This window comes from Myotis yumanensis, unplaced genomic scaffold, assembly GCF_028538775.1.
Source record: "Myotis yumanensis isolate MYYU_CA2020_CCGP unplaced genomic scaffold, mMyoYum1.0.hap1 SCAF_2, whole genome shotgun sequence".
NCBI classification, from domain to species: Eukaryota; Metazoa; Chordata; class Mammalia; order Chiroptera; family Vespertilionidae; genus Myotis; species Myotis yumanensis.
This window is the reverse complement of record NW_027223753.1, coordinates 78,573,441-78,587,429: the sequence shown is the minus strand read 5'-3', so window position 1 is coordinate 78,587,429 and position 13,989 is coordinate 78,573,441. Positions and strand designations below refer to the sequence as shown.

Sequence of the window (13,989 nt, the reverse complement as noted above, 5' to 3'; positions counted from 1 at the left end):
AAGCTGAGGGCCTCTCTTCCTCTTGCTGGGGCTGGTGGTTCAGGGCGCTCTTACTCCTTGGAGGCCATGTGGACCATAATTGTTGCTGTAGCCAAATTCATTGTCATACCAGGAAATGAGCTTGACAAAGTGGTCATTGTGGGCAGTGCCAGCCCCAGCATCGAAGGTGGAGGAGTGGGTGTCACTATTAAAGTTGAAGGAGACAACCTCGTCCTTAGTATAGCCCAGGTTGCCCTTGAGGGCCCTCTAATGCCTGCTTCACTACCTTCTTGATGTCATCATATTTGGCAGCTTTCTCCAGGTGGCAGGTCAGACCCACAACCCACACATTGAGGGCGGGGACATGAAAGGCCATGCCAGTGAGCTTCCCATTCAGCTCAGGGATGACCTTGCCCACAGCTTTGGCAGCACCAGTAGAAGTAGGGATGATGTTCTGGGGAGTCCCTTGGCCATGATGCCATAGCTTCCCAGAGGGGCCATCAGTGGTTTTCTGAGTGGCAGTGATGGCATGGACTGTGGTCATGAGTCCCTTCATGATGCCAAAATTGTCAAGGATGACCTTGGCCAGGGGAGCCAACCAGTTGGTGGGACAGGAGGCATTGCTGACAATCTTGAGGGAGTTGTCATACTTGTCATGGTTCACACCCATCACAAACATGGGGGCATCTGCAGAAGGGGCAGAGATGATGACCCTCTTGGCTCTACCCTTCAAGCAAGCCCCAGCCCTCTACATGGTAGTGAAGACACTGGTGGACTCCACAACATACTTAGCACCAGCATCACCCCATTTGAAGATGGAGATGGACTTTTCATTGACAAGCTTTCCGTTCTCAGCCTTGACTGTGCCTTTGAACTTGCCATGAGTAGAATCATACTGGAACATGTAGACCATGTAGTTGAAGTCAATGAAGGGGTCATTGATGGTGATAATATCCACTTTGCCAGAGTTAAAAGCAGCCCTGGTGGCCAGGCACCCAATAAGGCTAAATCTGTTGACTCTGACCTTCACCATTGTGTCTGCACTGAGCAGGAGGAGTGGCTGTCTGATGAACAGGAAAAGCAGAGAGCCTGATATTGACTTTGGATAACTGAAACCAAAGAAAGAAAAACCTGTGTTTTATACAGGCATGTGTATGTCATTTTGTGCTTCACAAATATTGTGCTTTTTACAAATTGAAAGCAAGACTCTTGACTAGCAAAATGATTACAACTTGCATTATTGTGATACGCGCTTTATTGTGGTCTGGAACTGAATCTGCAATATTTCGGTGTATACTTTCATTATCTGGTAGTACACATTGTTAATTGTCTACTAAATAATCTCTGTAATTTTCTTAAAAGGGAAAGCTTTTGTACATCTAAAACATTATTGAAACAATAAAACATAGTAAAAGCACCAGAAAAATAAGTATTTAGGTTAACATGATCATATTTTAATTGTTTCCAGTCTCAATAGTGACACTTACAGATAGCAGAATATGTACCAAGTGCTTAGTTTAGTGACTACACTTGTTATTATACTTAAAAAAATTTTTTTAAATTGAGTTTTATTTTTTATTTTTTTTATTTTTATTTTTATTTTTTATATTTTATTGATTTTTTACAGAGAGGAAGGGAGAGAGATAGATAGTTAGAAACATCGATGGGAGAGAAACATCGACCAGCTGCCTCCTGCACATCTCCCACGGGGGATGTGCCCGCAACCCAGGTACACGCCCTTGACCGGAATCGAACCTGGGACCTTTCAGTCCACAGGCCGACGCTCTATCCACTGAGCCAAACCGGTTTTGGCTTAAATTGAATTTTAGAGAGAGGGGAAGGGAGAGGGAGAGAGAGAAACATCTATGCAAGAAGGAAACATTGATCAATCAGCTGCCTCCTGTATGGCCCCTGTCAAGAATTAAGCCTGCAACCCATTCATGTGCCCTGACTAGGAATCGAACCAGCAGCCTTTCAGTGCACAGGATGATGCCCAACCGAGCCATACTGGTCAGGGCTATGATTATACTTCTATTGTTATTTTTCATACCATCCTATCTAATCCTATCTAATAAAAGAGAGACATGGTAATTAGCATATGACCACTACCCTTCCCATTGGCTAATCAGGGCGATATGCAAATTAACTGCCAGCCAAGATGGCGGCCGGCAGCCAGGCAGCTGGAAGCGAACATGAGGCTTGCTTGCTTCAGTGAAGGAGGACTCCAACATTCCCCGCCTGCCTTGCCGGCCTCTGAGCTGGCAGTTTGAAACATTGTAGCAAATATAGAAGCTAAACAAAACCCCAGAAACCAGCTTTCAGCCAGCCGGGATCTCAGAGCTGGAGATGATACAGTGTTTCGATTATAGAACCGAAACAAATCAGATACCTGCTTTCAGCAGCAGAGGCCTTGGCCCAGAATAAAAAAAAAAGAAAAAAAGGAGTGGTTGGGAGCTTCAGTCACCCACCAGCCTGAAAACAGCCCTCAGCCCCTCACCCAGACTGGCCAGGCACCCCAGTGGGGACCCCCACCCTGAAGGGTGTGTGACTAGCTGCAAATAGCCATCATCCCCTCATCCAGACTGGCCAGGCACCCCAGTGGGGACCCCCACCCTGATCCAGGACACCCTTCAGGGCAAACCAGCCAGCCTCTACCCATGCACCAGGCCTCTATCCTATATAGTAAAAGGGTAATATGCCTCCCGGCACCGGGATCAGCGTGACAGGGGGCAGTGCCCAAACCCCCTGATCGCCCTGCGGCTCTGTGTGTGCGGGGCGGGACCACAACCTCCCTATCTGCCCTGCTCTGTTTGTGACAGGGGAAGGTGCCCCAACCCCCTGATCAGCCCTGCTCTGTGCCTGAGGGGGGGAGCTCCCCAACCCCCTGATGGGCCCTGCTCTGTGTGTGACAGGGGGGAGCTCCCCAACTCCCTGATGGGCCCTGCTCTGTGCGTGACAGGGGGGAGATCCCCAACCCCCTGATTGACCCTGCTCTGTGCGTGACAGGGGGCAGCGCCCCAACCCCCTGATCAGCCCTGCTCTGTGCGTGACAGGGCGTGGCGCCGCAACCTCCCCATCGACCCTGCCTTGAGTGTGACAGGGGGCGGTGCCCCAACCCCCAAATCGGCCCTACCCTGAGCATGACTGAGGGTGGCATCGCAACCTCCTGATCCGCCCTGCTCTGTGCATGACAGGGGGCGGCGCCCCAACTCCCCAATCGGCCCTGCTCTGAGCCCGACCAGGGGCTGCACCTAGGGATTGGGCCTGCCCTCTGCCACCTGGGAGCAGGCCTAAGCCAGCAGGTCGTTATCTCCCGAGGGGTCCCAGACTGCAAGAGGGCACAGGCCGGGCCAGAAGCTCCCCCGCCCCCCCCCCCCCCGAGTGCACAAATTTTTGTGCACCGGGCCTCTAGTCTATATATATAAAAGCCTAAGTGACCGAACGACTGGAACGACCAGTCGACCAGTTGCTATGACATGCACTGACCACTAGGGGGCAGACACTCAGCGCGGAGCTGCCCCCTGGTGGTCAATGCACTCCCACAGCAGGAGTGATGCTAAGCTGACTGACCCGCCCCAGCAGCCCACCAGCCCGGTGGCAGCCACTGCCTCCCTCAGTAGTTCTGCAGGTCCAATCTCCAGAGAATGGGCCAGGCACCGATGATACAGCGCTGCAGGCCTTCTGGAAGTTGGCCTTGGGCACTGTGGCCACTTCCCCTCCCTAGACACTCTGCAAGGAAGAAAGGATATAAAAGCAGCTGCCAGGTGACTCCCAACAACTGCACAAACATCAGTGTGATGGATCTGGATCCCGGGCTGGCAAGGCCATCCCACCGCCTGCCTAGAGGGCCGATCACATCCGGACCCTCCCCCACCCCTGCTTGGGACCTCACCTGTGCATGAATTTGTGCACCAGGTCTCTAGTCTATTATGTTATAGTACTAGAGGCCCGGTGCACAAAAATTTGTGCACTCGGGGGGGCAGGGGGGGCTTCTGGCCCGGCCTGTGCCCTCTCGCAGTCTGGGACCCCTCAGGAGATAACGACCTGCTGGCTTAGGCCTGCTCCCGGGTGGCAGAGGGCAGGCCCAATCCCTAAGTGCAGCCCCTGGTCAGGCTCAGAGCAGGGCCAATTGGGGAGTTGGGGCACCGCCCTGTCATGCACAGAGCAGGACGGATTGGGAGGTTGCGATGCCACCCTCATTCACGCTCAGGGTAGGGCCTATTTGGGGGTTGGGGCACCGCCCCCTGTCACACACAGAGCAGGGCGGATCAGGGGGTTGGGGCGCTGCACCCTGTCACACTCAGGGCAGGGCCAATGGGGAGGTTATGGCTCTACCCTGTCACACACAGAGCAGGGCCCATGGGGGGGGGGGCGTTGGGGCGCCACCCTCTATTACCCACAGAGCAGGACTAATCAGGGGGTTGGGGCGCCGCCACTGTCACACTCGGTGCAGGGCCGATGGAGAGGTTATGGCTCTACCCTGTCACACACAGAGTAGGGCCCGTGGGGAAAGGGGGGGGTTGGGGCGCCGCACCCTGTCACACACAGAGCAGGGCCGATCAGGGGGTTGGTGCGCTGCACCCTGTCAAACACAGAGCCGCAGGGCAATCAGGGGATTGGTGAGCTTCCCCCTATCAGGTACAGAGCAGGGCTGATCAGGGGATTGGGGCGCCTTCCCCTGTCACGAACAGAGCAGGACAGATAGGGAGGTTGTGGCCCCGCCCCCTGTCACACACAGAGCTGCAGGGCGATCAGGGGGTTTGGGCGCTGCCCCCTCTCACGCTGATCCCAGTGCCGGGAGGCCTCGTGGCTCTGCTGATCCCGGTGCTGGGAGGCATATTACCCTTTTACTATATAGAATAGAGGCCTGGTGCATGGGTGGGGGCTGGCTGGTTTGCCCTGAAGGTTGTCCTGGATCAGGGTGGGGGTCCCCACTGGGGTGCCTGGCCAGTCTGGGTGAGGGGCTGAGGGCTGTTTTCTGCCTGGCGAGTGACTGAAGCTTCCAACCGCTCCTTGTTTTCTTTTCTTTTTTTTATTTTTTTTATTCTGGGCCAGCTTTAGCTCTGAGGCCTCGCTGCTGAAAACATCGATACAATGTTGCAGTCTGGCTGGCTTTCAGTCCGGCTGGTTTCTGGGGTTTTGTTTATCTTCTTATTTGCAACATAATACATAGTTGCTTAGAGTTGCAGCTGAGAGGCCGGCAAGTTAGGCGGGGAATGTTGGAGTCCGCAGTCACTGAAGCAAGCAAGCCTCCCTGCTCGCTTCAGTGCATGGCTGCTGGCTGCCATCTTGGCTGACAGTTAATTTGCATAAGGATATGCTGATTAACCAATGGGAAGGGTAGCGGTTGTACACTAATTACCATGTTTCTCTTTTATTAGTGTAGATTAGAGGCCCGGTGCACGAAATTCATGCATGGGGGTGTCCCTTCAGCCCAGCCTGCACCCTCTCCAATCTGGGACCCTGTGGGGGATGTCTGACTGCCGGTTTAGACCCGATCCCAGGGATCGGGCCTAAACCGGCAGTCGGAAATCCCTCTTACAATCCTGGACTACTGGCTCCTAATTGCTCACCTGCCTGCCTGCCTGGTCACCCCCAACTGCCCCCCTCTGCCGGCCTGGTCGCCTCCAACTGCACCCCTCCCCCCTGCCAGCCTGGTTGCCCCTCACAGTCCCCCCGCTGGCCTGATTGCCCCATGCAGCCTGCTTTTCATTTGTTTGGTCATCCCTCACTAACCCCCCTGGCAGCCTGGTTGCTCCACACAGCCTGCTGTTCAGTTGTTTGGTCATCCTCACTAACCCCCGTGCTGGCCTGGTCGCCCCACACAGCCTGCTGTTCAGTAATTTGGTTGTCTCTCACTAACCCCCTGCTGGCCTGGTCATAGGCAACCATCTTGTGAGGGTGTGAGGGTTAATTTGCTTATTATCTATTTATTATATAGGATGGCCAGGGATTTATAAAGAATTTGTAGTTTTAGCAAAGGTGAAGTCTGAGGTTAAATACTTAACAATGGGGATACATTCTAAGAAATGCATCATTAGCGGATTTCATCATTGCATGAAAATCATATAGTGTACTTACACAAACCTGGATGGTATAGCCTACTCCATATCTAGGCTATATGGTATAGCCCAGTAGTTGGCAAACTGCGGCCCCTTGAGTGTGGCTCTTCCACAAAATACACGTGTGGGTGTGCACGTACAGTGTGATTGAAACTTCGTGGCCACACTCAAGGGGCCAAAGAGCCGCATGTGGCTCGCGAGCTGCAGTTTGCCGACCACTGGTATAGCCTATTGCACCCAGGCAACAAATCTATACAGCATGTACTGTATTTGTGTATCTGAACCTATCTAAACATAGAAAAAGTTCACTAAAAATGTAATATTAAAGATAAAAAATGGTACACCTGTATAGGGCACTTACTATGAATAAAGCTTGCAGGACTGGAAGTTGCTTTGGGAGAGTCAATGAGATAGTAGTGAGTGAATATTAAGGCCTAGGACATTACTGTATACCACCATAGACTTTATAAACACTGTACACTAGGCTACTCTAAATTTGTAAAAAATATTTTTCTGGGGAGATTAAAAATGGCAGCAAAGTAAGTGGATGCTGCACAGACATGCTCCCAGGAACAAACTGGTATTACAACTAAAATACAGAAAAACTTCCTGAATAATTAATGGAAAATTTGCAGGAGAGAACCCTGATACCCGAGGACCAAAAGTGGAGACCACATAGAGACTGGTACGAGGGGTGGAAGCGCAAAAGGGCTGGCCAGGCACCCACAGATAGCAACTAAAGTCCCAGAGAGATATCTCATCTGTGGGGGGTTGCCACTGAGAACTCTGGATCTAATCCCCAAGCTGGGCCCCTCAGTAGAGAGCACCAGAAGAAGAGATAAATGAAGCAGAGATAAGAAATGAAAAGCCAACATAAATAAAGAAACCAAATTACTAATAGTTTACAATCACCTGGGTTAATAGCAACGAATGCTCCTCTATCCCAAATCCTGTCAAATTTGCCAATATTTGCTCTATCAGAAAAAGAAAATCCTTCTTCTTGTATAGATTATTCAAATTCAGTCTTAAAACAGTAAGAATGGGTGATCAGCTAATGCTGGCAAACTGGTTTCTGATTCTCTTAGCATGTCCTGCTAAGAGAGGACCAGGCTAAAGGAGTACATCACCACCAAGCCAGCATTACAAGAAATGATAAAGGAATTGCTGTAATGAGAAGAAGGCACAGTGAGAAACCTAGCCATACAGAATTAAAATGGCAATAAATAAGTACCTATCAATAACCCTAAATGTAAATGGATTAAATACTCCAATCAAAAGTCTTAGGGTAGCTGAATGGATACAAAAACATGACCCAACTATATGCTGTCTACAAGAGACCCACCTCAAAACAAAAGACACACACAGGATGCGAGTGAAGGGATGGAAAATAATTTTCCATGCAAATGGAAAAGAAAAAAGCTAGAGTAGCAATACTCATATCTGATAAAATAGACTTTAAAATGAAGGCCATCACAAGGAGAAACCAAGATGGCGGCATAGGTAAACCAGAAATTGCTGCCTTTCACAACCACTTCAAAAATACAACTAAAAGACAAAACGGACATCATCCAGAACCATAGGAAGGCTGGCTGAGTAGAAATTCTACAACTAGAAGGAAAGAGAAAAGCACACTGAGACTCAGAGGAGGTACGGAAGTAAAGTGCAGAGGTATGGAGGCACATGCTCGGAAAGGGCTGGCAACGGAGGACGTCGGTGTTTTTTTCAATCGAGAGGGAGTCACAGCTCCCGACGGCCCTGACTCCAGTTCTGGGCGAGTCTCTGGGGACCCAAACCCATACTGGGAGAAACTGGACTGTCTGGCAGCAGGCAGAACTCGAGGGCGGCTTTCTCTCAGAGGTGTTTGCAGCGATTACCATAGGACACTGAGACGGGACACTGAGACCTGGGAGCCTCTTAGGACAGGGCTGAGGATCAGCCATAGCTGGTTGCTCTGCCCTGTTGATTCCCTGAGACCCCACCCCACCAAAGCTGCTAGCAGAGGCTTTTGCATATGAAAGGCCTGGCCCTTTGAGATCTAAAATTACCTAACAAACTGCAGCTGGGATAGAGAGACCCAGAACATCCAAAAGAAGGCCCAAGACCCCACAGCAGCTTGCATTGCTTCAAAGCTGGGCCTCATCTGGGCACCTCCAAACCCCAAACAAGGGAGAGGAATCTGCAGATCTCTCCATAGCTCCTGCTGGGTAGCCTCAGGCAGAGGCTAAATCAGCACCTCCTTAGAGATCCAAGAGCCCGTGTACCTAGTGGTCAGATTGGGACCATCCAGATTATAACTCCTCAGATCCATAAGGGACACACTCAGGGGGCAGACTCAGTGAGCACCAAAGCCCCACTGAAGCAAGTCTTGCCCCAGAAGGGTGTCTTCAGTATAGAAGTTCTCCCACTGTAGACACAGCTGATTCTCACAGACAATTGGCCTGGAGGTCAATTCCTCCCAGTGATACCAATAGCAATCAAGGCTTAACTACAACAAGACTGTCCACACAGCCCACAAAGGGGTGCACCAAGAGTGTCCACCTCAGGTAATTGGGGAGGCTGAGCCACTGGGCCCTATAGGACACCTAGCACACAAAGCCACTCTATCAACACAGGGAAGCAGCCAAAATGCAGAGACAAAGAAACAGATCACAAATGACAGAAATGGAGGAAAGCAAACTACTGGATATAGAGTTCAAAACCACACTTTTAAGGTTTTTCAAGAATTTTCTAGAAACCGCCGATAAATTTAAGAGTCTCATGCTCTACTGACTGAGCTAGCTGGGCACGGTAGAAACCGCTGATAAATTTAGTGAGACCCTCGAGGAAATGAAAAAGGACCAACTAGAAATTAAGCATACATGGACTGAAATAAAGAATAATATACAGAGATCCAACAGCAGACAAGAGGATCCCAAGAATCAAGTCAAAGATTTGAAATACAAAGGAGCAAAAAATACCCAAACGGAAAAGCAAAAAGAAAAAAGAATCCAAATATATGAAGATAGTGTAAGGAACCTCTGGGACAACTTCAAGCGTACCAACATCAGAATTATAGGGGTGCCAGAAGAAGAGAGAGAGCAAGATATTGAAAACCTATTTGAAGAATTAATGACAGAAAACTTCCCCTACCTGCTGAAAGAAATAGACTTACAAGTCCAGGAAGCGAAGAGAACCCCAAACAAAAGGAATCCAAAGAGGACCACACCAAGACACATCATAATTAAAATGCCAAGAGCAAAAGACAAAGAGAGAATCTTAAAAGCAGCAAGAGAAAAAAAGTCAGTTACCTACAAGGGAGTACCCACATGACTGTCAGCTGATTTCTCAACAGAAACTATGCAGGCCAGAAGGGAGTGGCAAGAAATATTCAACGTGATGAATAGCAACAACCTACAACCAAGATTACTTTATCCAGCAAAGCTATCATTCAGAAGTGAAGGTCAGATAAAGAGCTTCACATACAAGAAAAAGCTAAAGGAGTTCATCACCACCAAACCAGGATTATATGAAATGCTGAAAGGTATCCTTTAAGAAGAGGAAGAAGAAAAAGGTAAAGATTCAAATTATGAACAACAAATACATATCTATGAACAAGTGAATGTAAAAACCAAGTGAATAAAAAATCTGATGATCAGCGTAAACTGGTGAATATAATAGAATCAGGGGCATAGAAAGGGAGTGGACTGACAATTCTCGGGGGGGGGGGGGAGGGGTGTGTGGGGGGGAAGAGACTGGACAAAAATCGAACTCCTATGGATGAGGACAGTGGGGGGTTAAGGGCAGAGGGTGGGGTGAGAACTGGGTGGAGGGGAGCTATGGGGAAAAAAAGAGGAACAACGGTAATAATCTGAACAAAAAAGATTTATTTTTTAAAAAATGAAGGCCATCACAAGAGAGAACAAAGATCACTACATAATACTAAAGGGATCAATCCAACAAGAGGATATAACTCTGGTAAACATAAATGCACCCAATATAGGAGCACCTAAATATATATAGACTTCATTGGATAGATCTTCCAGACAAAAATTTAACAAGGAAACAGAGACTCTAATGGACACAGTGGATCAGATGGATTTAGTTAAGATTTATAGAACATTTCACTCCAATGCAGCAGAATATATATTCTTCTCAAGTGCACACGGATCATTCACAAAGATAGACCACATGTTAGGACATAAAACAAGTCTCTACAAGTTCAAGAAAATTGAAATCATATCAAGCATCTTCTCAGATCACAGTGGAATGAAATTAGAAATCAACTGCAGTAAAAACACCCAAAAACATTCAAACACATGGAGGCTAAATAGCATGTTATTAAACAATGAATGGGTTACCAATGAGATCAAGAAAGAAGTAAAAAAATTCTGGAAACAAATGAAAATGAACACACAACAATCCAAAATCTCTTGGACACAGCAAAAGCAGTCCTGAGAGGGAAGTTCATAGCACTACAGGCATACCTCAAAAAGCAAGAAAAATTAGCAATAAACTATTTAACCCTACAAATTAAAGAATTGGAAGGAGAACAACAAGAAAAGCCCAGAGTAAGTAGAAGGAGGAAATATTAAAGATCAGAGCAGAAATGAATAACATAGACACTAAAAAAAAAAAAAAAAAAAAAAAAATCAATGAAACCAAGAGCTGTTTCTTTGAAAGGATAAATTAAATTGAGACTCCATTAGCCAGATTAATCAAGAAACAAAGAGTACTCAAATAAATAAAATCAAAAACGAAAGTGGAGAAGTAATCACCAATACTACAGAAATACAAAGAATTGTAAGAAAATACTATGAAGAACTATATGCCAACAAGCTGGACAATGTGAATGAAATAGACAAATTCCTAGAAAAATACAATCTCCCAAAACTGAATCAGGAAGAATAAAAAAATCTGAATAGGCCAATAACAACTGATGAAATAGAAGCAATAATCAAAAAACTCCCACCAAACAAAAGCCCAGGTCCTGGGCTTCCAAACTCTTTTTATGTGGTCAGCATTATCCTAAGTCCATAACCAGATAAAGACACTACAAAGAAAGAGAATTACAGGCCAATATCCCTGATGAACATGGATGCTAAAATCCTCAACTACTTATTAGCAAATCACATCCAGCAATATAGTAAAAAGATCATGCACCATGATGAAGTGGGATTTATTCCAGGGATGCAAGGCTGGTACAATATTTGCAAATCAATAAACGCGATACATCACATAAACAAACTGAAAGACAAAAACCACATGATCATATCAATAGACGCAGAAAAAGCATTCAACAAAATCCAACACCCATTCTTGATAAAAACTCTCAGCAAAGTGGGACTAGAGGGAGCATATCTCAACATGATAAAAGCCATATATGACAAACCTAAAGCTAACATCATACTCAGTGGGCAAAAACTAAAACCATTTCCCCTTAAGAACAGGAACAAGACAGGATTCCCACTTTTACCACTCCTGTTTGGCAGAGTACTGGAAGTGCTAGCCATAGTGATCAGACAAGAAGAAGAAATAAAAGGCATCCAAATTGGAAAAAGAAATAAAACTGTCATTAATCGCCGATGACATGATATTGTACATAGAAAACCCCATAAAAAAAACTACTAGACTTAATAAATGAATTTGGCAATGTAACAAGATACAAAATTAACACCCAGAAATATATGGCTTTTTTATACACCAATAATGAACTCAGTGTTCATGGCTTGGTAGAATCAACATCATTAAATGTCCATACTACCCAAAGCAATCTATAGATTCAATGCAATCCCCACTAAGATACCAATGGAATATTTCACAGACCTAGAACAAACTCTCCAAAAATTCATATGGAATAAAAATTGATCCCACATAGCTGCAGCAATCCTGAGAAAGAAGAACAAAGTTGGAGGGTTCACAATACCAGATATCAAGCTATATTACAAAGCCATTGTTCTCAAAACTGCCTGGTATTGGCACAAGAGCAGACATATAGACCAATGGAACAGAACAGAGAACCCAAGCCATTATGGTCAATTAATATTTGACAAAGGAGACAAGAGCATACAATGGAGTCAAGATAGTCTCTTCAATAAATGGTATTGGGAATACAGTGGGGCCTTGACTTACGAGTTTAATTCGTTCTGAGACCGAGCTCGTTAAGGAGCTCGTTAAGGAGCTCATTAACTCAAATTACTCCATCAACTCAATGCAAAAAAATCGGCCGAGAGACAGCTGGTATCTCAAAAAACTCGTTAGTAGGGACACTTGTAAGTCAAGGCCCCACTGTATTGGAGAGATACATGCAAAAAAAAAAAAAAAATGAAACTAGACCACAAACTTACACCATACACAAAAATAAACTCAAAATGGATAAAGGACTTAAATGTAAGATGGGAAACCATAAAAATCTTAGAAGAATCCATAGGCAGCAAAATATCAGATATATGTCATAGCAATATCTTTACCAATACAGCTCCTAGGGCAATGGAAACTAAGGAGAAAATAAAGAAATGGGACTACATAAAAATAAAAAGCTGCTGCATAGCAAAAAACAAACAATACAACACAACAATAAGGCCCATTGCATATAATAATCTCCAAATCTTTAAAATTTCTCCAATAATCTCCAAAATTTACAGGGAACTCATACAACTTAACCAAAGGAAGATAAACAGTCCAATATAAAAATGGGCAAAGGACCTAAATAGACACTTTCTGAAGGACATACAGAAGGCAAAGAGACATATGAAAACATGCTCAAAGTCACTAATTACCCTAGAGATACAAATCAAAACAACAATGAGATACCATCTCCCACCTGTCAGAATGGCTATCCAACAAATCAACAAATGGCAAGTGCTGGTAAGGATGCAGACTGATGGTGGGAATGCAGACTGATGCAGCCACTGTGGCAAATAGTATGGAGTTTCCTCAAAAAATTAAAAATGGAACTTCCATTTGACCCAGTAATCCCACTTATAGGAATATATCCCAAGAACTCAGAGACACCAATCAGAAAGGGTATATGCACCCCTATGTTCATAGCAGCACAATTTACAATAGCTAAGATTTGGAAACAGCCTAAGTGCCCATCAGCAGATGAGTGGATTAAAAAACAGTGGTACATCTACACAATGGAATTCTATGCTGCTGTAAAAAAGAAGGAACTCTTACCATTTGTAACAGCATGGATGAACCTTGAGAGCATTATGCCAAGTGAAATAAGCCAGTCTGAGAAAGATAAATATCACATGATCTCACTCATTAGTGGAATATAATGAACAACATAAACTGATGAACAAAAATAGAGCCAGAGGAAAAAAATATTTTAGACTATAATTGAAGTAATCCTGTTATTTGCATATTTTTAATATTTCCTACAACTTTTGTGATATTATACTATGTTAGTACTGTTTTGGTAATATTATATTTAAAATCTGTTTTTCCTGAATGTTATTACATGTAATATTAATATATTTAAAATCGTTTTTCTTGAAAAAATTTTTTTCTTCATTAGTAAATTAACCTTAGTTTACTATAACCTTTCACTTTGTAAAGTTTTTAGTTTTTTAAAAAATGTCAACTCTTTTGTAATAACACTTAGCTTAAAATACAAACACATTGTACAGCGGTACAGAAATATTTTCTTTAGATCCTTATTCTACAAACTTTTATCTATTTTTAAAATTACATTTTAAAAACTTTTTTGTTAAAAACTATTTATTAACTAGTTATGAGTTAATACACATAGTAGCCCAGGCCCACAGAGGGTCAGGATCATCGATATCACTGTCTTCCATCTCCACGTCCTGTCCCTCTGGGAGTTTTTCAGGGCAGTAATACACAGGGAGCTGTCATCTATGATAACAGTGCCTTCTTCTGGGACCCCTCCTGAAGGACCCCCCTGAGGCTCTTCTTGAGGAGGTGTCACTCTTTTCAGAAATACTATCCCATGTGGTTTGCTTCT

The 13,989-nt window shown here is 45.2% G+C and overlaps 1 protein-coding gene and 1 pseudogene across 1 annotated transcript in view; one reads left to right on the top strand and one right to left on the bottom strand.

Annotated features, from left to right (window-relative positions):
• RNF144B (ring finger protein 144B) overlaps positions 1–13,989 on the top strand; it is a 191,906-nt gene that overhangs the window by 42,900 nt on the left and 135,017 nt on the right. The window lies entirely within an intron of this gene.
• Positions 51–1,012, bottom strand: LOC139001919 (glyceraldehyde-3-phosphate dehydrogenase-like; annotated as a pseudogene).